Below are 20,042 nucleotides of genomic sequence, written 5' to 3'. Positions count from 1 at the left end.
TGAAAATGTTTTGATCCCTTGAAAGGCCGAATATATACGAAGAAATATATATTATTAATGACCGTTCAAATCCACTTTTCTATGGCATTTTCACGTACCACTAAACATAGATCATAATAAAATAAAAAGTAACACCAATGGAACACAGTACCTTTTTTATTTCTATTTTTATGGCAGTGCCATTCATGTATGTTCCGACGATCGATATAATGCCATTTAGTTTTACTCATGAAGAATTACAGCTTCCAGGAAAAGTAAATATTTTCGAATTTCCTACCGATTGAAAAAACGGAGGGAATGTAAGTTTTCAATACACATGGAAAGCTGGAATTACGATTAAATGAAGGAAAATTCTAAATAAATTTAAAAATTTCTCGATTTTTAAATGTGCAATGAGAGGGAGAAAAAACAGACGGGGCAGGAGTGGCCGCAAAGGGATTTGTGTTTATCAAATATAGGTAAACATGATCCAGATTCGCAACAGGCTCCTGAGACGCGTAACGTGACATCGTGACTATACTCGTATTCACCAAATGTTGTTTTTAATTTCAATTGTGTTTTTCGTTAAAATCATCAGGAATTGGTGGTCACTGGAGCGAAAACACCATAAAACAAGGCGTAGTAAATTAATAAATTCCTAACACCTTGAAGGTGGCATAGTGAAACCTACAACACTGAATAATGATCATAAATGGTCATAATGAAATCTAAAATTACGTAAAGAATAAATTTAATATATGTTCCACGACTTCTTTCCTTCGAGTGAATGAGCTCTAAACGAATTAGCCATACATTTTCTAGGACTCAGAACCCTGGCATTCAAACGGAACTAACTACTGTGCTTTTGTAAGCACAGCCGACATATATTAAGTATGTATTTTTATGGCATATTTTTACTTTCCGCATTATTTTTTTGTCAATAAGGTTTTTTTAACGTAATGATTACATTATTTCAAATAAAACTGAAATTATTTCATGAAGATAGAACTAAAATAAAATACCTACCATTTATAATATTAAACTGCGTCCAAACTCAGCGGTTAGGTGCCTAAATCCATAACGTTTAGGGAGGACGCCATCTTGAAGTATATCCAAACTCGTTAGGCAGCAAGAGAAAGGGCAATTAGACACCTATATCGAACCCTATATTCATTAAAAGTGTATCCTAAATACGAGTCGTTCACCATATTGCAACCCCATAAATTCAAGTGCTGGAAGCGAGGCTACTGGCAGGAAAAAAAATTAGCTATGGCTGGTAAGTATTATATAAGCATGCAAGAAAAAATAACATAGTTTTTCTTTGAGAGAGTAAACTTATTATTACTCTGGGAGCGCTGAAAAAACGGAGGGATTTACGTGAGGAGGGAAAAGGCGGAGATCTTCTCATGCCAGAGAATTTGGGTGTGTTGCCTACGGAAGTTGTTTTAATTCCCTTAATAACATTATTTTATCACGTTATTCGTTAAAGATACTTGAAGTGTAGAGTTAAGAACATATTTCTTGGTTTTTCGTTTAATTTCATGATGAAGAACATTATTTTTTCAAATGTCAGCGTCCAATCCTTTTTATATGCCCATGGTACCACTGTGGTTGTTTCCATGCCTCGTTTGCGTGCCTGTTAAGAGACAATTACAGTATCTACACATTACGGAAAATAACCTTCCAGCGAAATATTGTGTTTGGAAAAGGTAAGCATTTAGTAATTCCCTTAGTGTAACTGTCTACTTTCATGCAACTCGGTAATAATAGGTCGTTTACCAAACCTTGGCAAAGGGAGTCACCGCGAAACTGCAAGAAAAAACTCAAAAAGGTGTAAAACCAGCAAACATTCAAAAGTGTCGAGAAAAACTAATTGTATTGATAAAAAGTTAAACTTAAAAAATATGAAACATAGGCGTAAAGCTACACCTAAATATAAAATAAAAACTGCAAACATGCAAAATAATATATAATACATGTATATGAGGAAAACTCTAAATTTATTGATATGAAAAACTAAACTCTGAACTAATAAATTAAATAAAAATGGATAACCTTTAAAGGGATAATAAACTCAAAAAAAGAGAATAAATACGCAACTAGTCCCAAAATATCGCGTGGGACACTGAATTAAAAGATAGAAATGGAGAAATTTAAGTTCAAAATACTGAATTAATAGTACAGTAAACGTAAAAATTTCGCAAAAACCACGTCTAGCACAAGCAACCTCAATCTTAATAGTCATAATATTAATATTAGTAAATATGCTATTCTTTCAGGTGTTAGCTCCTTATTCTTAGTTACATATATAGATGGCAGTACTACTGCGTAATATGTCCAAGCTCAAGTTGCATCTCCATTTAAGAATGGAAAGGTATGTACCCAAATTCCTTACCATAACCATAACCACGGCTTTTTCGATAAGAATTCTCTCTAAGATTATATCAAGAACAAAAGATATAAGGATGCCATATAGTCCTCGGTAGTATAGTGGTCAGTATCCCCGCCTGTCACGCGGGAGACCGGGGTTCGATTCCCCGCCGGGGAGAATTTTTTATATCAGGCTGAAATGGCCTACCTTGACAGCAATGCATCCCTGTGCGTATCCGAAAGAGTAGTTCTTTTTTCTTTGCGTTTGTTTTAATTAATGGTTTGTTAGACGACGAGTGCGATTGATAATGGCATAAAGTTAAGTAAATGAAGGTTACCTAAGCAATGATACAATCCTAAGCACCACCTGTAACGAACCTAGATGATACTCTAAATACCTGCATTATGGTAGAACATTGCTCAACTCCTTCCTCCCTTCATTCTGTACAAAAGAGCTACTCTTTTCCTCCTCCTGGATCGCTTACATAATATTCTCTCCGGCGGCGGGTTTTTTCAGTGTCATCCTGATCCCTACTTGAGGTGCTTCGTGAAGAGACGCGATGGGATGTTAAGCTGTGGACCCCTTAACGCCGTTCGTTAACAGTAGGCTTAAGCCGACGCCGGGGTTTCTCTCCAACCTTCCTCCATTGCCATCCAACCCTAATGGCGCGATTGCCTTCAGCTATCGGTAGCCTCCCACAATTTAATCGATGCTGACCTATAATTGTAAATGAGTACATGGAGCCTGTCTGGAAAAATATATATGTTTTCTACTACACCAAGTTGACGTGTAACTGGAAAAAGCAAGTACTAGTAAAACTATATTTAATTCTCTCATTAATTAAAACCATGTCCAATTAAAAGTATACAAGTACCGCGCCGAGTAATAATCAAAATGATAAAGCCAACCTTTTAATAGAGCATGTCATATCAACGGTAACATACGCTCGTTCTTTTAGAATCTTTTGTAACTCATGCTGTAGAAAGTTCTTACAATAGGATGAGCAACAAAATAAAATTCCACGGCATTTTCCTTCTTTGTACCTTAGAGAAAGATGAAGTTTTTGATATTGCGGCAGGAACATTGAATCGTGACACCGTGAAAGGCCTAGAATTCCAGCGGAATTTGAAGTGATCCTTCACGGGAGAGAAACGAACAAACGAGACGGGAGAACGGGACTGCGAGCGGAAGAAGGCAATTAAATTGGCGCTTCGCAATCGAACCGAGCATGCTCACGAGACCGGCTCTCGTGCAAATTGTAGCCAAATAATCAGACGGCCATAAAACTCGAAAAAGGGTTAGTCATATTATATGGCACACGGAATGTATTATTCGTTATGGGTCTATTTTTAGAAAGAGAGAACCCCTTAGTAATAACACCTCCATAGTTACAAACCCCTTTATCTCATTTGACGTCGATCCAAATTTGCGACAGGATATCAGATATCGTAGTGTCAAGTTCTTTCGCATTCACATTGTGACAGGAGAAGGGAAACAATGATCACCAATTCTATATTACGTAAAAGAACCGCTCAACAAAATGGAAAAATATTAAAGTTAGCCAAATGGAACAGAGAACGTCGGATAAATGAGCTTCGCAAATATTTTGAATGAGGTTCAAAGATATTTTGCATGGTGTTCCCTAAAACACGAGTAGTAACCGAAAACATTTGACACGAATATACCGCTCTGTTCCCGCTATTTGGCAATGCAGGGATTGATTCTGATATTCAAAACCAAGCAAATCTAATAATTTTACGGTGCTATGGCATTGATCTCAATAGAAACAACGAATTCGTCGAGAACAGATGGAGTCAATGAAGACGTCGCCAATGAGCAGATGAGAGATTAACACGAAAAACAGATGATTAATTGCGCAAAGGTGTCGTCGATCCCATAGTCTTTTCTAAAATAGCAACGACACGATAATCGAAATGACTGTCGAAACGATTAATCGGCCGGGGAAACAGGAAAAGATGGAGCAGGCTAAAGGAAAAAACCAACCCAACTGGGAAAAAGGCCGAAAATTTCGCGAGGATCCGAGAGGGAAAAAAGGAAGAGGAGAGACATTCGTGGACAGCTGTCAACTGTTCGCGATTGATTTCGCCCCATTTCCCTCGTCCCGCGCCCCGCTTGCCCCCGACCCAATCTTCTCTGGGGCCCGAGCGACACGTATGAATGGCCCCATGAAGCCATGCATTATATACGATGCGATTGAGGTATTCGGCAGAGGAACCGAGAAAGGAGTAAATAAATGCTAGACAAGAAATATGTGTGCACCATACAAAATATAGCGTGAAAATCACAGAATATTTATTGAATACATATAATGAAATAATAATAAATTAACATTTGCGAACAGCATTAATAAGTATTATGGGAAAAATCAACCCCAGTCGTACTCTTAAAAGAGCAGAGCTACGTACGGTTTCCAGCCTTATCAATTATGGAAATAATCAAGTTCAGCCTTACTCTGTAAGAGTACGGCTGGACTTGATTATTCCCATAATATTCATATAGCCGCAGTTACTGTTCACTTCATAAATAATGGTTTCTACACTAAGGGATTTCATAGGCCATAAAATCATCGTTTACCAAATTTAAGTAATGACGAGTTCACAAATGTGGATTTCCGTGTTCAAGTATTATTATTCAAACAAGTGATTGATTTGCACACTTACGTATTTAATTACCACAGCAGTGAGTTCACAAAGAAAAAAATAAAAATGAATTCCAAGAAACTGCGGGAGATGTCGCGAGTGTAACTTGTAACGGAGTCATCCGCAAACTGGGCTTAGAAATTCTACCACCCTGAAAGTTTTGCATTGCAAGTAAAAATTAGTTTAAACGACAAAACAGAAACACTCGAGTGAATTAGAATAGATTTGTTAATGCAAACGAAATTAGATAAATACAAGGTGCATTTTAGGAAAATTTTATTCCCAAATTATGAAAATTTCCAAGATTCTCAACATTTCTTCCGAAACTTGCATATTTTCCTATCTTCGAGGACGTCCTTACGTGGACATAAATACACCTAAGATTCTGAGTTGACATTCCAAGGAGTCAGATTCAGAGGTCATGGTACGTTTTCCAGTCCAAGGAATCGGGTTGGTATTCGGCAAACGACAGACTATTAGCGAGGACACCATACCCAGAGATCCTGGAACTTATTACACTAATGAGTAAATTTCACACGCCTTTGGGCTCGGCTCTAAGGGAAATTCACATATCAAAACGAGCTTCGGTTTGATAACTATGGTGGCGGTGCGAAAGTTAACCCGATTCGATTTTAACGTAGCTATTAAGTAAGGCAGTGACTTTATTATTATTATTCATCAGTCATGACAATCAGTCATTTAACAGAAATACACTTAAAGGGAACTTCCAAACACAAATCTCTTTCATAAAACAAGAAAACCCCCATCTCATTAACATCAGCCAATCAACAAGAAAAAAAGATAATAAAAAAATTAAGCTGTTACACCACACATCAATCAAATTATTACATATATTCCTTACATCTTTCCTTAAACGTATGCACTCTGTTAGGAAAGGGCTCGAATAGTTTTGCGGATAATGTGTTCTAATCAACAATTGTTTTAGTAAGAAAAGAAATATTGTTATTCGTTCTTTGTGCCCGGCATTTGACCTTGAATTTTTGGTCATTTTTCCCGATAAAAATTTGGGTTCCCCGCCTCTTCCCTAAGATCTGCCCAAGCTTTCTCCCCCTTCAGAATGCGGAACATTCCACAGTCTGCTTTTTTTCTCTTCTAGTCTGTGGAGGTTCGCAGCCCAGCGCTTTATAGTGTCAGACGCAATCTCCATCCTCCTATGCTTCCCCAGTACATATTGGGCAGCCTTTCTTTGTACCTTTTCCAGTGTTTACTTTCATTATACTTTCAGCGGTTTGTACTCCAGGCTTCTACACGTATGTTTATAGTGTGACGTTTTCCCTTCGTTCAGTACGATTGTCAATACTTGTATAGTGCGGTATTGTCAAAACAAACATATGGAAAGGGGTTTTAAATACATGTATCGTATTATTAACTGTATAAGTTATAATAAAAACTGTAAAGTATATACTGACTTCATCCAATGAATACTGCGGAAATTTTCCAGCAAAGGAATTTAAGATAAGTAAGTACGTCTGAATTAGTAAGACCTCACCTAAAATCCGAATCTAAGTTTTGGGACCCATCGGACAAGAATCTAATTTATGAATTACACAAAATATTAAAGGAAAAGGGGCCGATTTGTTAAAATTTTGCCAATAGAAAACGTAGCATGATTGCTGGTTAACCTGGGAAGCACGGGAATTGTTCTCAGGACTTAAATTACAGGGAGTAACAAAACCTCCCAAGCTAATAAGATTGAGCAAATATGGCATCTGATCAAATTGGCGAAAAAGTTTAAAAGCAAAGAGTAAGGGAAAAAGACTTCTGCACGGATCGAAATCATTAAACACCGACATGATTCGTGGGAGGAAAAATGGAAAATCGTCCACGAAACTGATAGAATAAACTATTAAATTATTTCCCGACAAATTTTGGGATCGAATCTCACAATCACCACCTCCATATCATGCGATGAATCGCTCACAATGTTGACTCCCGAATTGAGAAAGAACCCATCTCCTTAAGTGTGCCTTTGCATTTAGTTTATCAGTCAGCCAAAGGGATGCAAGCATTGCTGAGTGTATTAGAAAATCAGCGCAATATATATAGGATGAGAATTAATATAAATAAAACAAAGGTTATGCGATTCACCAGATAGGCAAACGCTAAGCTAAACATTAAAATAGGAAGGCAAAAACTAGAGCAGGTGGAACAGTTTGCGTATCTAGAAAGTGTTTTGATAAAAATGGTCAAAGTCGTACGGGCGTAAGGAGAAGAATTGCACTAGGCAAAGAAGATTTCACAAGGAGGGAGTTGATGACGTTGAGCAAGGATGTTAAGAAAAGACTTGTAAAAAAATTGATATGGAGCGTAGCTATGCACGGCGCGGAAATGTGGTCATTGAACAATTGTAGGAATATATATATATATAAACATATATAATGTATAACACTTAGCACTAGTGGACACAGACAAAAACACAGAAACACACAAAAAAAGAGACTCACTATTTTTCGAATTTTCGGTGGTCGTTGCCACCTTTATCAAGGAGGAGAGGGACAGAACTCTGAGGAACAGAGTTCTCTCCCTCTCCTCCTTGATAAAGGTGGCAACGACCACCGAAAATTCGAAAAATAGTGAGTCTCTTTTTTTGTGTGTTTCTGTGTTTTTGTCTGTGTCCACTAGTGCTAAGTGTTATACATTATTATTCACGTCCGTGAGTCTTTCAAAAAAGTGTTATATATATATATATATATATATATATATATATATATATATATATATATGTATATATATATATATATATATATATATATATATATATATATATATATATATATATATATATGTGTGTGTGTGTGTGTGTGTGTGTGTGTGTGTATGTATGTTGTATGTATATTAAACGTGGTATGGAACAATTTGAGGAAAAGTAAGTTTTTGCGGACTACTTAGCAGTCATTTCTTGGGAGTAGGGAGAGTGTCTATGGAGAATTTGACTATAAAATAAAACGGGGAGAAGTTTTAGGAAAGAGCATTTATTAGGCTAACGAACTTGCAGCCGAATCGTGAAATGATGAGAGATTTTGGGATTCGCAGTGAGGATTGACGTATGAAGCTTGGGAGCGGATGGTTTTACAACGGGGTTGGCGGTGGGACGACGGGAATAAGCACGAAGAGTCGGAGGATTCGCGAAATTGAATTAGCCATCCTTCACCAGCGCACGTTGTAATTTGGAACGCTTGTTCCAAGGCCGTCTCCCTTTCAGTGGAACCTTTAAATATGCATGGAGTGTCATGAGAAATCTGCCAGGTTCTCGAGGTAATGCGTAGAAGATTTAATTTTGCACATTTTTCTCTTTCTGGGCGTATTCCCATAGTTACGGAGCTATCTGGATGCGAGCATTTTATCGATTACATTCAAGTTACTTAATTTTTTCCAGGAGAGGGACTGAAAATTATCGGCTAAATAAAAAAATCTTATACTCGGAAAAATTTTGAACTCTTTTGGCTAAAATTCACTTCTAGAGGTTGCCACTTAACGCTTATTTTTCTCCCCTCAATATCTGCGTGTGCCCGTAGCACCTTTACTTATATTTTTTTAATGTTTTGAGTATTTTACTTTGATCACCGACTGTTTAATCTTTATATTAGACATTATCTTTAAGATTGGAAAATTGGTTTGAAATTTGTTGCGAATCAAGTATGGACGCGAAAATATTTCATCATATTTTCGTAAATCAGTTAATGGAAAATTATTACTTATTACGCTTCAGTGTAGGAACTGGGACATTCTTATTTATTTGCACGCAATATTGATTGAAATGGCTGAAATCAATTGTTATTTACATACATGGATAATTAAATCTGAATGATTATTCATAGTGTTTCACGGAGCCAATTTAATATGAATTCTCCAACGTAGGCTCTTAAATTAAGAAAACTGCATACAGTATGAGGCGATAATAGTTTCCCACCGGCCAGCAAACCATGGGTATCAACAATTAACTTTACACGCCGCCGGTTTGCGTAGAAATGTTCGAAAATTCATCGAGGAAGAATCTCGTTCGCATGAGAAAGACGCAATTGCCCTAAATATGCAAGTTCGTGTAACTATACACGAGGATAATTCAATAAATAAGTCGCAAACGCAGATTACCTCATACAATATTTAAATTACGCGGGCATATTTTGCCAGCAGATTGCAGCATACATGTATGCTTGTTGTAGAGGATGCCTGAACTCTGGCGGCCAGCTGTTTAGTCAATGTACATCTCATCTAAATAACCCCCCGCAAGGGCGGGTGGCGGGGGGTGTTAGGTCACCACCCGTAAACTAGAATTCAAAAATTAATAGCAGACGGCGGGTGCATCGCATTAGTGCACACGAAAAGAACAGCTATTGTGAACGTTGCATTGGCAACGCTAGGGGCAGCCACCGTCAACACTACAGACTTAGGCTCCAATGATTTTAATCTATTCGGGCCCTTAAAAACCCATTTGGGTGGGCGTGGTCCAAGAGGTTACTCGTTGGCTGCGACAGCAAACAAAAGAATTCTTTGCTGCCGGATCGCATCAAGGACATGTAAAGGGGTGAGATAAGCGTGGATGAATGTACAGGGCGAACATGCAGAAAAGTGAAATAAATTTACTTTACATTGAGGTTACTTTGATTAATACTATTGCTTCTGCCTCTTTCCTTTTTTGCGAGTTATTTATTGACTTAACCTCGTAATACATCTTGCCGGCAATTTAGAGATATACGTAGAGTGGAAACACAGGCGTGCGAATTGAATTTTTCAATGCAAAAGTCCACACATTAACCGCCTCAGAGACGGCAGCCAGAGGTAAACAGGAGGTTTAGCTTCCATTTAGAAACGTCATTTGGGCTGCACTGACTCAGACCAACATGGGGAAGGATTTCCTCTTTAGGTGCCACGAGCCACGGAGTCGACGTGGAAATCGGGATCCGGAAAGCAAATGCACTCAACGAACGCAGTGATATACCGGAAACTTTTAAGCCTTTAGGGCTTGGCAGGTGACAGAGAGTATCAGCGTGAACTTCCACTGCGAAAGGGTTCCACTGCGCCCGCTACAGAGATACAGACCAACGGAACCTTAACGCCGACCGCGGAATTGAAATCAACGACATTAAAGGTGTTGCGCGTCCGAAAAGACTCGATGAAACTCAAAGCTAAGCACTTATTTGCGGATTAAAGGCGTCTGGAGTTTCATTATTTAATAGAGCACCACACTGGTAGAGCGCCACAATAATAATGGCGAATTACACCGAGCCTAAAGGGTATTCCTTGACAATATCAAAAAAATATCAAATTGAAACGGGTAATGAGTTGCAGAATAATAATGTTTTTCTCAATGAAGAAGGAGGTAATATAATTCATCAATTTCAAATGTAAATCCCGTCAAATTTAATTAAAGGTGTCATAATCGTAACATAAACCATAGACAGAGAAATGGTGTCAAGTCCAAAAATAAAAAACCTGAGAAAATTTAAACTTTTCAACTCTTGCTGAGGCTTCATGTAGTGTCCTGCTCGTGCCTACGATAAATAACTTGTATATTTGATATTTGTTTATATTTATAGTACCCTGAAAGCCACCGCCAGGGTGTATGACGGGGTGAATACACACTAGACCAATTTCGACTTGGATAAGACTTTACCGAGGTCGGACAAAGTTATGCTGATCCCTTATCGTTCGTGGAAAAAATGACATCTTAAATCTATCTGTTCTAAACTTAATCTTTCTAATTTAATTGATATGATCTTTCCCACCGTAATACGATGGGGGTAATAATTCATTTTTAATATCATTGCTAAAGAGACTTCCTTACAATTTATGCAAGAGGTTTAATCTGTAATTTTAAATTCGTTCCGAGAGTGATTCCCAGCTTAGGTTCTCTAATATGTGTTGGATACAATACTAAGTTTATCACAACAACTTTTTAAAAATCTAGCTCCTCCACGCTACACGCGATCCAATTCAGCAAATATCAAACCTGAGAGGACAATAACATTGTCCGACCGCGGTAGGGCCATATTCGGGTCAAAATAAATAGGGTGTGTATTCACCCCCTGCCATACATCCCCGTGGTGGCTTGCGGGGTACTATAATAGATAAATAAAATAAAAAATATTGATTAGACGTTTCAGTCTTCATAGTCATCGTTATTAAGCATGCTGCACTCGATCGCGCAAGTACGACTATAACGGCAATTGTTCAGTGTTAATTCTGGGCTAAAGATCTTTGGTATTCGTTCGGTTTGACGAGGTGCTATTCCAGCGATGATCATGAGGAAGTTTGATGTGTTCTGCATGAACGTGGTGAGATTTAATCCGAAAAAAAATTCGCGAAAAAGAGCAAGGTAAAAAAGCGGCCGAAAGTTGGTCGAAAATATGCCCAAATCAAGCCACTTAGCGACGGGTACCGTTCTCTTTTTATTTGAAGGTGGGCGCGATCACAGATAGACATCATGAACGCGGAAAAGAGTGGGACTCAAAAGCTTAAATGAAATCCGCTGCCTTAATCCATTCATGTGAAAGGGAATGAATCCAGCGTCCATTTCTGAGTCGTATTTCATAGCGATAGATGCACATGCGAACTTGACTCCATTTTTTGGACGCAGAAGAAGAAGAGATTGACGGGAGAGCAAACTAGATGGAACTAAAAACGAAAAAGATGAAAATTTTCGTCAAAAAAGTTTGAAAATTAACGAAATTCTCAATTGTAACTGAATGTACACTTCAAAGAGGGAAGTGACACAATTCAATAATGAAATTACTTTTGAGTTTTTAATAGATTAATAAATAAGGCATCGGAGTACTTTGGACAAGAAAGTTGTGACATTTTCAAAGAAAGAATGATCGTCGAAATATATTCAATTTACAGGAATTGTTGTCACTCCAGGACATTGAATATTTGGAGTAACTTCCGAAAAAAATGTCAAAAATGCACGGGTAATGGACTTAGAATCAAATGAGCCATATTTGAAGAACGTAATGAGTCACCAAGGGCTAACTCTCGAATGCAAATGTATTTATTGTACATATACTATCGAGATATCGTATATCTCGGTGGACAACGAATTTTGTTGGGATGAATAAAACTTCTGCATTAACTATTGACTCTTTAAATACGCATACCAATCTCGCTACACAAAGTTAGTTAAAAAAAAGATCGGGATCCGAGACAAAAGAACTGAAACACAGGGCGATGATTAATTCGTCGTAGCAGAGGGCTGGCTGGCTCTTGGTGGAGGAGGCGCGAGATAGATGGTGTGAGAAGGCGAAGGAGATGAGAAGGCGAAGGAGATGAGAAATCCGGAGGTGGATCGGGGGTAGATGGGTGGGGGGGGGGAGCAGGAGTGGTTGGCTGGGGGAGGAGGACGAAGAGGGAAGGAATGGAGATAGATTAAGAGAAAATAAGGAGAGACGGGGGGAGCGAAGTGCGCCACGGGGGTTGCGGGCGTGCGGAGGGAGGAGGCAGGGCAGCCGGGGACCCTAGGAGGGGCGGAAGGAGGTGGAGGGGTACGGGGGAAGCGGAATAGGAGGTGGGGGGTGCTACGGGCAGGGAAAACGTAATCCGCAGTGCGGTGTTAGGAACGATACGGACCTTAGATAACATTTATGGAATGGATAGCTTGGGAATCGGATGAGGAGGAGGCTTGATGGGGAGAGAAGAGGGGTGGGGGCAGGGGGGGGGCGAGTGAAGGGTACGGCAGGGCCGCGGGAGAGGATAGGGTTCGAAGGAGAGGAGGGTTGGGAGGGGGGCCAGGGGTTGGCGGGAAAGGTGCGGGAGCCGTGGTCTGGCTTGAAATAGGGGTTGGGAGTGGGGGGGAAGGCGGGTGGGGTTATGGGATACGAGGGTGTTAGGGGTTTGAGGTCGAGGCCGTGAGAGATAACGGAGGGAATTGTGGGAAGGGCCGAAGGAATACGCGGCCTGGGCAGTGGAGATAGATGGAAAGGATGCAAAGGGCCGAAGGGCTCCAACACCCCCGGGCCACCCTCGAGGCACCCCCGCCATCCGAGGGCCTCTCTCCCGCCACGGCCTGGCGCCGCGTGCGCCTAATTCGCGCCGCGGGGACCACAGAGCACGACTACGATTGCGTGAAACGGGCTTCATTCGCGCGCTGTGTTTTAAGCCGTCCGAGAGCACTCCAATGCATGTCTGCAGAGGGACAAGAACGCGATGGTCGTTCACAGAGTGGCTGCTGCTACCACTGCGTTGAAGTGGTCCGGGGACTTAGCTGCTGTTAACTTTTTTTCTACACGACGGGACGGGATCGCAACCGAAGTGTCATCGGCGAAACTGTTCCGAAGTTTGGCCCTTATGAAAAATCACCGATTGTAATGCCCGCGATTGGCATTCCGCATGCAAACGCAGCCGAGAAAGAAAAATCGCCGTGATATCCCATCGTAAGCACTAAAAGCCAAGTGTCATGGTTCATAGGCGTCACCCAGAATAAGCCGGGTATTCCGCAAGGTCAGAATGAGAGATGGTGGATGTATGACGTAATCTCGGATAGGGCTGCTCACAAAGAATGCAGGGAAAAAAGAAACCAGCATGATGTTCCACTTGACGCTTTGTTAGCGAACTTAATTTTTCCTCTTTCGGCAAAAATCGGGAAAATGATAATATCACCGAAAAAAACAACAATGTTTAGAGAGCCAAACTGTGACCTTTGTCGCGGGAAGACAGTTGGCCCTGTAAGAGTCACACCATCTATTTACACCCTATAATTAGAGTCTTCAGGGTTGAACTGAAACCCGTGAAGTGGACCCCTTCACCACCTAACCCCTCCCTCTCCATTACGCTGTGAATTATTATCCGCTGAAAGTGAGAAATTTGAATGCTCTTCAAGCGCATTCAATGTCGTGGACCAGTTCCAAAACAGAACAGAGAGCGTCTCATATATTATTACAGTCATTTAAGGAGATGACTTTAACATTTGGGAACAGGGTTAATGAAACTATAACCAAGCACGGAAATGGAGCTTTATGCTAGAGTGGAGCCGTAAATGAATTATTTTTTGTACATGTTAAAGATATTCACGACCTATAAATCAGACCATTTCACGGCCCATAAACATTCCGCGGCCGGGGTAATAGCTTGTACGGACCCCGGGGCGAAACGTCACTCTGCGGCGATATTCTACATATACGCAGGGGGGAATGTAACTCCATTGACGACGTCCATTACGACTCGAGTATGGGCTAGGACGACACCGTGGACGATGGAAGATTAGACGGAATGCGTGATGGGATTCACGTGGAGGGCGGAGGCTCAGTACTGCATTTGACGAGCATTTGGGAGAGGAGGCCTGACAAAATGGAGGACGATAAAGCCTAGGTCATCGACTCTCTTCCTCAGTTTGGGCATCAAAATAATCGAGAGTGGGCCTAAAAATAATCAATTGTCGCCGGGGATATGTGACGCACGGCCTTGGCGGCAAATATCAAAATTAAGTTATTTCTCCATAGCATTTGAGCCCCCATAACAGTCATTAATAGCGCTCGGATTATTCATGGTCTTATTAACTATACACAAAACGTGCCTCTAAGCAGATGAGATGACGATTTTGGTACTGAAAAGAATCAAATCACAATTTATCAACAGATCAACTATTTTCTGATAAAATAGAACATTTTTAAAGAGATACAGGCTTGATAAAAGCATTGTGTTTCATCTAAATATTTTCGACTAGTAATACGACAAACAAAATACTCGGAATACTATCAATAAAAAACAAAATAACAACATAAATACATTAACAAGTCATATTATACTCTCTCTGATGGCTAAGCATATTTTTATTATATATACCGACTGTATCGAGGTAACTATAGGAAATTCACTGAAAAACATCGCTACACATGTTGGAGAATTTTTAACACTTCCGCAAATTGTGAAAAGAACGCCTCCTCCCATAAGTCAATTTATTATTCTGCTCCTTGCTGAGTCTGCACCCTCTCTTCATCTATGATTAACACAATATCTTTTCTCCTACTCCCTCTATTCCCACGTCAAATCAATGACATCCTCCAACATCCATTAGTTCCTGTTCCAATGACTGTTTATACTATTAACGAATTTCCCTCAAAAGATCCTTTTCTAGCTTAATAGTTTACCATAAAGTGCAGTTTAGTTTCACTAATCATCTTCAGAAATATCAAATCGGCTAATTCGTTGATATTACCTTGCAGTCTTAATATCCTAAGTAAATATAGTTGATATCCTAGGGCGATTTTTAAGCATAACTGTGATAATTAATACAAAGAGATGCAGCATTAGATATTCGCTATGCTTATGATAGGTATTAAATTACTTATGTAATCTTATCAGCCACTTTCGAGGATACAGGGCGGGCGTGTGAGCAATGACCCCAGGTTTTTTTGTCTCGGTTTTTCTACAGAATCTATGGAAGACCTCGCAATTGACTAGGAGCACGAAATGCTCTCATTGATCCCAAATCAACGAGGTGTTACCTAATCGGATTAACCTTTTCGACGAGGGCAGTGATCGACTAACTAATGCTCAATAGCTCTAATATCTAGTTTGGAGGGTGAAGTTTGCCCTTCGACAGTGGTTCATGCCGAACGGAGTCCACGTCAAAACATCAGAAATGTGATTCAATAAATAATACACAACTACGGAGCTGCCGATATTCGTTCACATTTCAACCTGGTACGAAATGCCTCTCGGCTCACTGACCTTCAATCCCAAGGGTTAAAAGTAGAGTAAACATGGAATAAAAACGCTCCAGACATTCAATTTTTATATTTTGTCCCAAGAGTAGAGACTAAATGGATTAGCCACCAAAATTGGGTGTCACAGGTGTATCACATTCCCTATTTGTGCCCTTGGGGGCGGAGGCTGTAAATTGCATGTCCATGTGATAGTAGAGTTTCCCCTTATTGCTTTTCAATTATAATTTCTACGTTATTGGATGGCTCCTTACTAAATTTGTAGGGGCATGTGTATGTTGGTTGATTACATATGAATATTTGCATGCGTGTGGGTTGAAAAGCTTTTCGCATGAAAAGATACGCCTCTACGGGTGTAGGTTTGCATGAATATGTTGGTGTTGCATGTGGTTTTAATCTATTTTACGGGTGGTGACCCGCCAAACACCTTTGCGGTGACTTGCGGGGTATTATGTAGATTTAAAATTGAATAACTTATGTAATAATTTTCTACAGGTTCGTAATAGGCAGTCAAAGTTAAACGTTCCAGAATCTCTAAAGGAATAACCTTACGAACATTTGATGAGCGATTTCCCTGATAGTTCATAAAATTTAATTTTAATTTAAAAATAAAGATAGCGTCCTGAAACTCACTACCATCCGCCTTTTCGTGGGGGAGTAGGTGCGTATGACTGACACTGCAGTTTCGGAAGGACTCCTTGAACTATTCCCCCGAACGCGTATGTACTACCCTCGTGTATTGATTGCATTTTCGAAACGGCCGGCGATTAAGTTGGCCGAAGAGGTTAAAGGCAACTCAGTGAGTGCTTTTGATTTCTTTGAATTTTTGTTTCTGCCTCGGAAACACGAGGATCTAATTTTATCTCCGCACTCATAAATCATCGAACGTGTGTGGCAAATCCCAGTAGCTCATGACACGTGGAAACAAAACTTTGCTCTTCAACGTTTATTGGAAGTGACGCTGACTCCATTGAATCAATGCGAATTTTGAAAATATAAGGGAAATTCGATTGAAGCGAACTTATAAGAAAATTTTGCTCGTTAATGAGTACCAAAATAAGGCATACTATGACTCCTATGATGAGAAGTGCACCTTATTACTATTCAGCGGAAATTTACTCGGGTAAAAAGAGCTGAATGATCGCATACGCATATTAGGTTACAGTGGCAAGGCATTATTGAAAACTGCCGTGTTACTCATTACACTTTACAACAGCAATGCTATAAGTATGGGGTCAAGGTTAACCACAAGTAAACAAAAGGACTGGGATACTCGAGAAGTATGAAGGGAATGTTAGATGTTAAAATAAGATGCATTACATTTGAGCAGGTGGACCAGTTTACATGGTCGGTATTTTGGAGAAAAATAGGCTGAGTAGCCGGGATATTGGGAGAAACATTGCGTTCGCAAACCTTTTGCAAGAAGGTGATTTCCGCCAGCTACAATAAGTTAAAAATTAAAGAAAAGATTATTTGAGATGCTTACATAGAGAGGAACACTTTCAGAATGAATTAGAAACCTGGCCTTTATGAGCGTCTTCGACTGGGGGCTGGAGGAAGATGCCAGAAAATTTGAGTAGGGTAAATATTGAGTAGTCGGATTCTGAAATCCACGAAAAAAGGGAGAAAATTGCATTAAATGAGCGAGGTAGACGGAAGAGATTATGCATTTTAGACAGCATCAAGGAAGAAGGAAGCTACAAAATCTGAAGATACAAATAATGTGGGACATCTACATCTACATCTACTTAATACCCCGCAAGCCGCCGCAAGGGCGTGTGGCGGGGGGTGCTAGGACACCACCCATAATTTAGAAAAGAAAAAGAAAAAAAAAACCGCATGCAATAACGACAAAATCATATATAAAAAAACATGGCATACATTCATGCATGAACACTTACACCCCACACACATGCAAACACTCAAACTACCAACTAACATACACATGCACCTGAAAGTATACCTAACAATTCTATAGTGTTTAATTTTGTTCCGACTTGTAAATTCAACGTTTTTAATATTTCTAAAGTGACTTAGGTTTCTTGCTATTATGATTACTGATTGTTCGGGGAAAGAATGAGTATTTGTACCTATCTGTCTTGGAATCTATCTCCCTTAGTTTATCTTTGTGGTCTGATCTACCTAAGTAGTGTGGGGCCATTATAATTCCTTCAGTGTCATATTTAAACTCGTTTGTTCTGAACCTTTCTAAAAGTCTAAGCCTCGCTTGTTCTCTCCGCACTTCAAGTGGTTCCCAGCCTAAATCCCCTAAGAGACCTGTCACACTTGTGTTTTTACCATAACAATTTTTAACGAATCTAGCGGATTTTCTCTGGACTTTATCTAATTCTTTTTGCCAAATTTTCTCCCACGGATCCCAAATACTTGCGGCATATTCCAAATGAGGTCTAACTAGAGCAAAATAACACCTCTCTTTAACTTTTTCATTACATTTCCCCACCACCCGTTTTATGAAGCCAAGTTTCTTTAAAGCTGATCCGCATATTGTCCTGATATGTGCTCCCCATTAAAGGCGTGGTGTTAGAACAACCCCTAAATATTTAACTTGATTTGCCGTAGTCAATACTGAACCCTCTATTTTGTAGTTTATATCCTGTTCCTCGCTTCCTTTATTCCAAAATTTCAAAACTGCACATTTATCTATATTAAGTGTTAATCCCCATTTATTGCACCATTCCGAGATATTGTCTAAGTCTCTAGAGAGTAGCTCGCGATCTAGTTGGCTCCTTATTTCCCTGTATATCACCGTGTCGTCAGCAAATAACCTTAGATTGCTACTAACGTGTGTGCTTAAGTCATTTATGTATATTAAGAACAGAAGAGGCCCTATTACACTTCCCTGGGGGACGCCCGAAGTAACATCTCTCTCCGTTGAGCACAACCCATCTATGACTACTATTTGTTTGCGGTTTGACAAGAAGTCTCTAATCCAATTAATTATTTTCTCATTGATCCCATAGTATTTAAGTTTATGTAACAATTTATTGTGTGGGACTTTGTCGAAGGCTTTTTTGAAATCCAGGAATACTGCATCGACTTGTATGTTGTTTTCTCCCGATCTAAGTATATCGTGAATGAAGAGACCAAGTTGTGTTTCGCAAGATCTGCTTTTCCTAAATCCGTGCTGGTTGTGGATTAGTATTTTCCTACTATCAAGAAATTTCATAATGTTAGTGACAATAACGTGTTCCAATATTTTACAAGAGATCGATGTTAAAGAAATGGGTCGGTAATTGGTTGGTTTATCCCTATCGCCGCCTTTATAGATGGGAGTTATATGGGCTAGCTTCCAGTCGCGAGGCACTGAGCCTTCTTCTATCGATTTTAGAAAAAAAATATGTAAAAATGGGGCAATGTCGTCAGCTAATTCCTTTAATATTCTAGCAGGTATTTCTTCCGGACCAGGTGCCTTGTGTGCTTTGATACTACGGAGCAGATTTACTATTCCCTGCTTGGTCAGTGTAAGATCGCTCATGTGTTCCCCGGGTGGGTGTGGAGGATCGTTTGGTGCGTTTGTGTTTTTGTTGTAGACGCTCTGGAAAAAATGGTTTAAAATATTTGCCTTTTTCACGCTATCTGTAATGATTTCTCCATTTTCCGTCTTCAAAGAGTGAACAGTGGGATGTTTACCCTGTATTTCCCTAACATAGGACCAGAATGACTTTGGATTTTCCTCAAGATATTCGCTTAGCATTTTAGATTTAAAAGAGTGTAGGGCTGTGCGCATAATACTTTTCGTCTTACTACGACATTCTTTTAGCAGCTGTTTGGTTGTATTCACATAACTTATATCGTCACTTTTTAAACTCTTTTTGAAATTTGACTGTAGCTTTCTTTGCCTTCTTAATGCCGATCTGACTTCCCCGTTGTACCATCTAGGTTCCTTACTGTCGCGTTTGAGTTTGGACGGGATGTACGTCTTCATTCCTTCGCGTAAAATATTTAAGAAATAATTCCAAGTGTTCTCTGTATTTGTTGTCAGTGTTTTTGTCTTGTATTCCGGTAATTTTATCTTTAAATATTCTCTTAGTCCGTTAAAATTTGCCTTGTTGTATAGGTATGTATATTTTACGCTTTTATTTGTTTATTTTGACGAACTTAGTTTTTAACTCCACAAGAATAGCCTTATGGTCACTGATTCCGTCTATTATTTCAATGGACATGGATGGAGAGAGAATACTCAAACAAATGTGTAAATGAAGAGCGAGAGTTGGAAGATTCTTGGAACGTCCACGGAAGGGATAGAAAGAACAAGACAGAAGAGTGGCACATACTTAATCTTATACAAGATGACAGATGAAGAAGAACACCGTGAATGAATTATTACAGACAAGA

At 39.6% G+C, this 20,042-nt stretch overlaps 1 non-coding gene across 1 annotated transcript; it reads left to right on the top strand.

Moving 5' to 3' along the window:
* The first annotated feature begins 2,455 nt into the window (after nt 1-2,455).
* Nucleotides 2,456-2,527, top strand: TRNAD-GUC (transfer RNA aspartic acid (anticodon GUC)). Its single transcript has one exon. It is a non-coding gene; the product is annotated as a tRNA-Asp (tRNA).
* Nucleotides 2,528-20,042: the final 17,515 nt, after the last annotated feature.

Source organism: Hetaerina americana, unplaced genomic scaffold (genome assembly GCF_022747635.1).
Source record: "Hetaerina americana unplaced genomic scaffold, ioHetAmer1.1.p SCAF_19, whole genome shotgun sequence".
In the NCBI taxonomy this organism is placed as follows: Eukaryota; Metazoa; Arthropoda; class Insecta; order Odonata; family Calopterygidae; genus Hetaerina; species Hetaerina americana.
The sequence above is the reverse complement of the archived record's forward strand: the minus strand, read 5'-3'. Positions and strand labels throughout refer to the sequence as shown.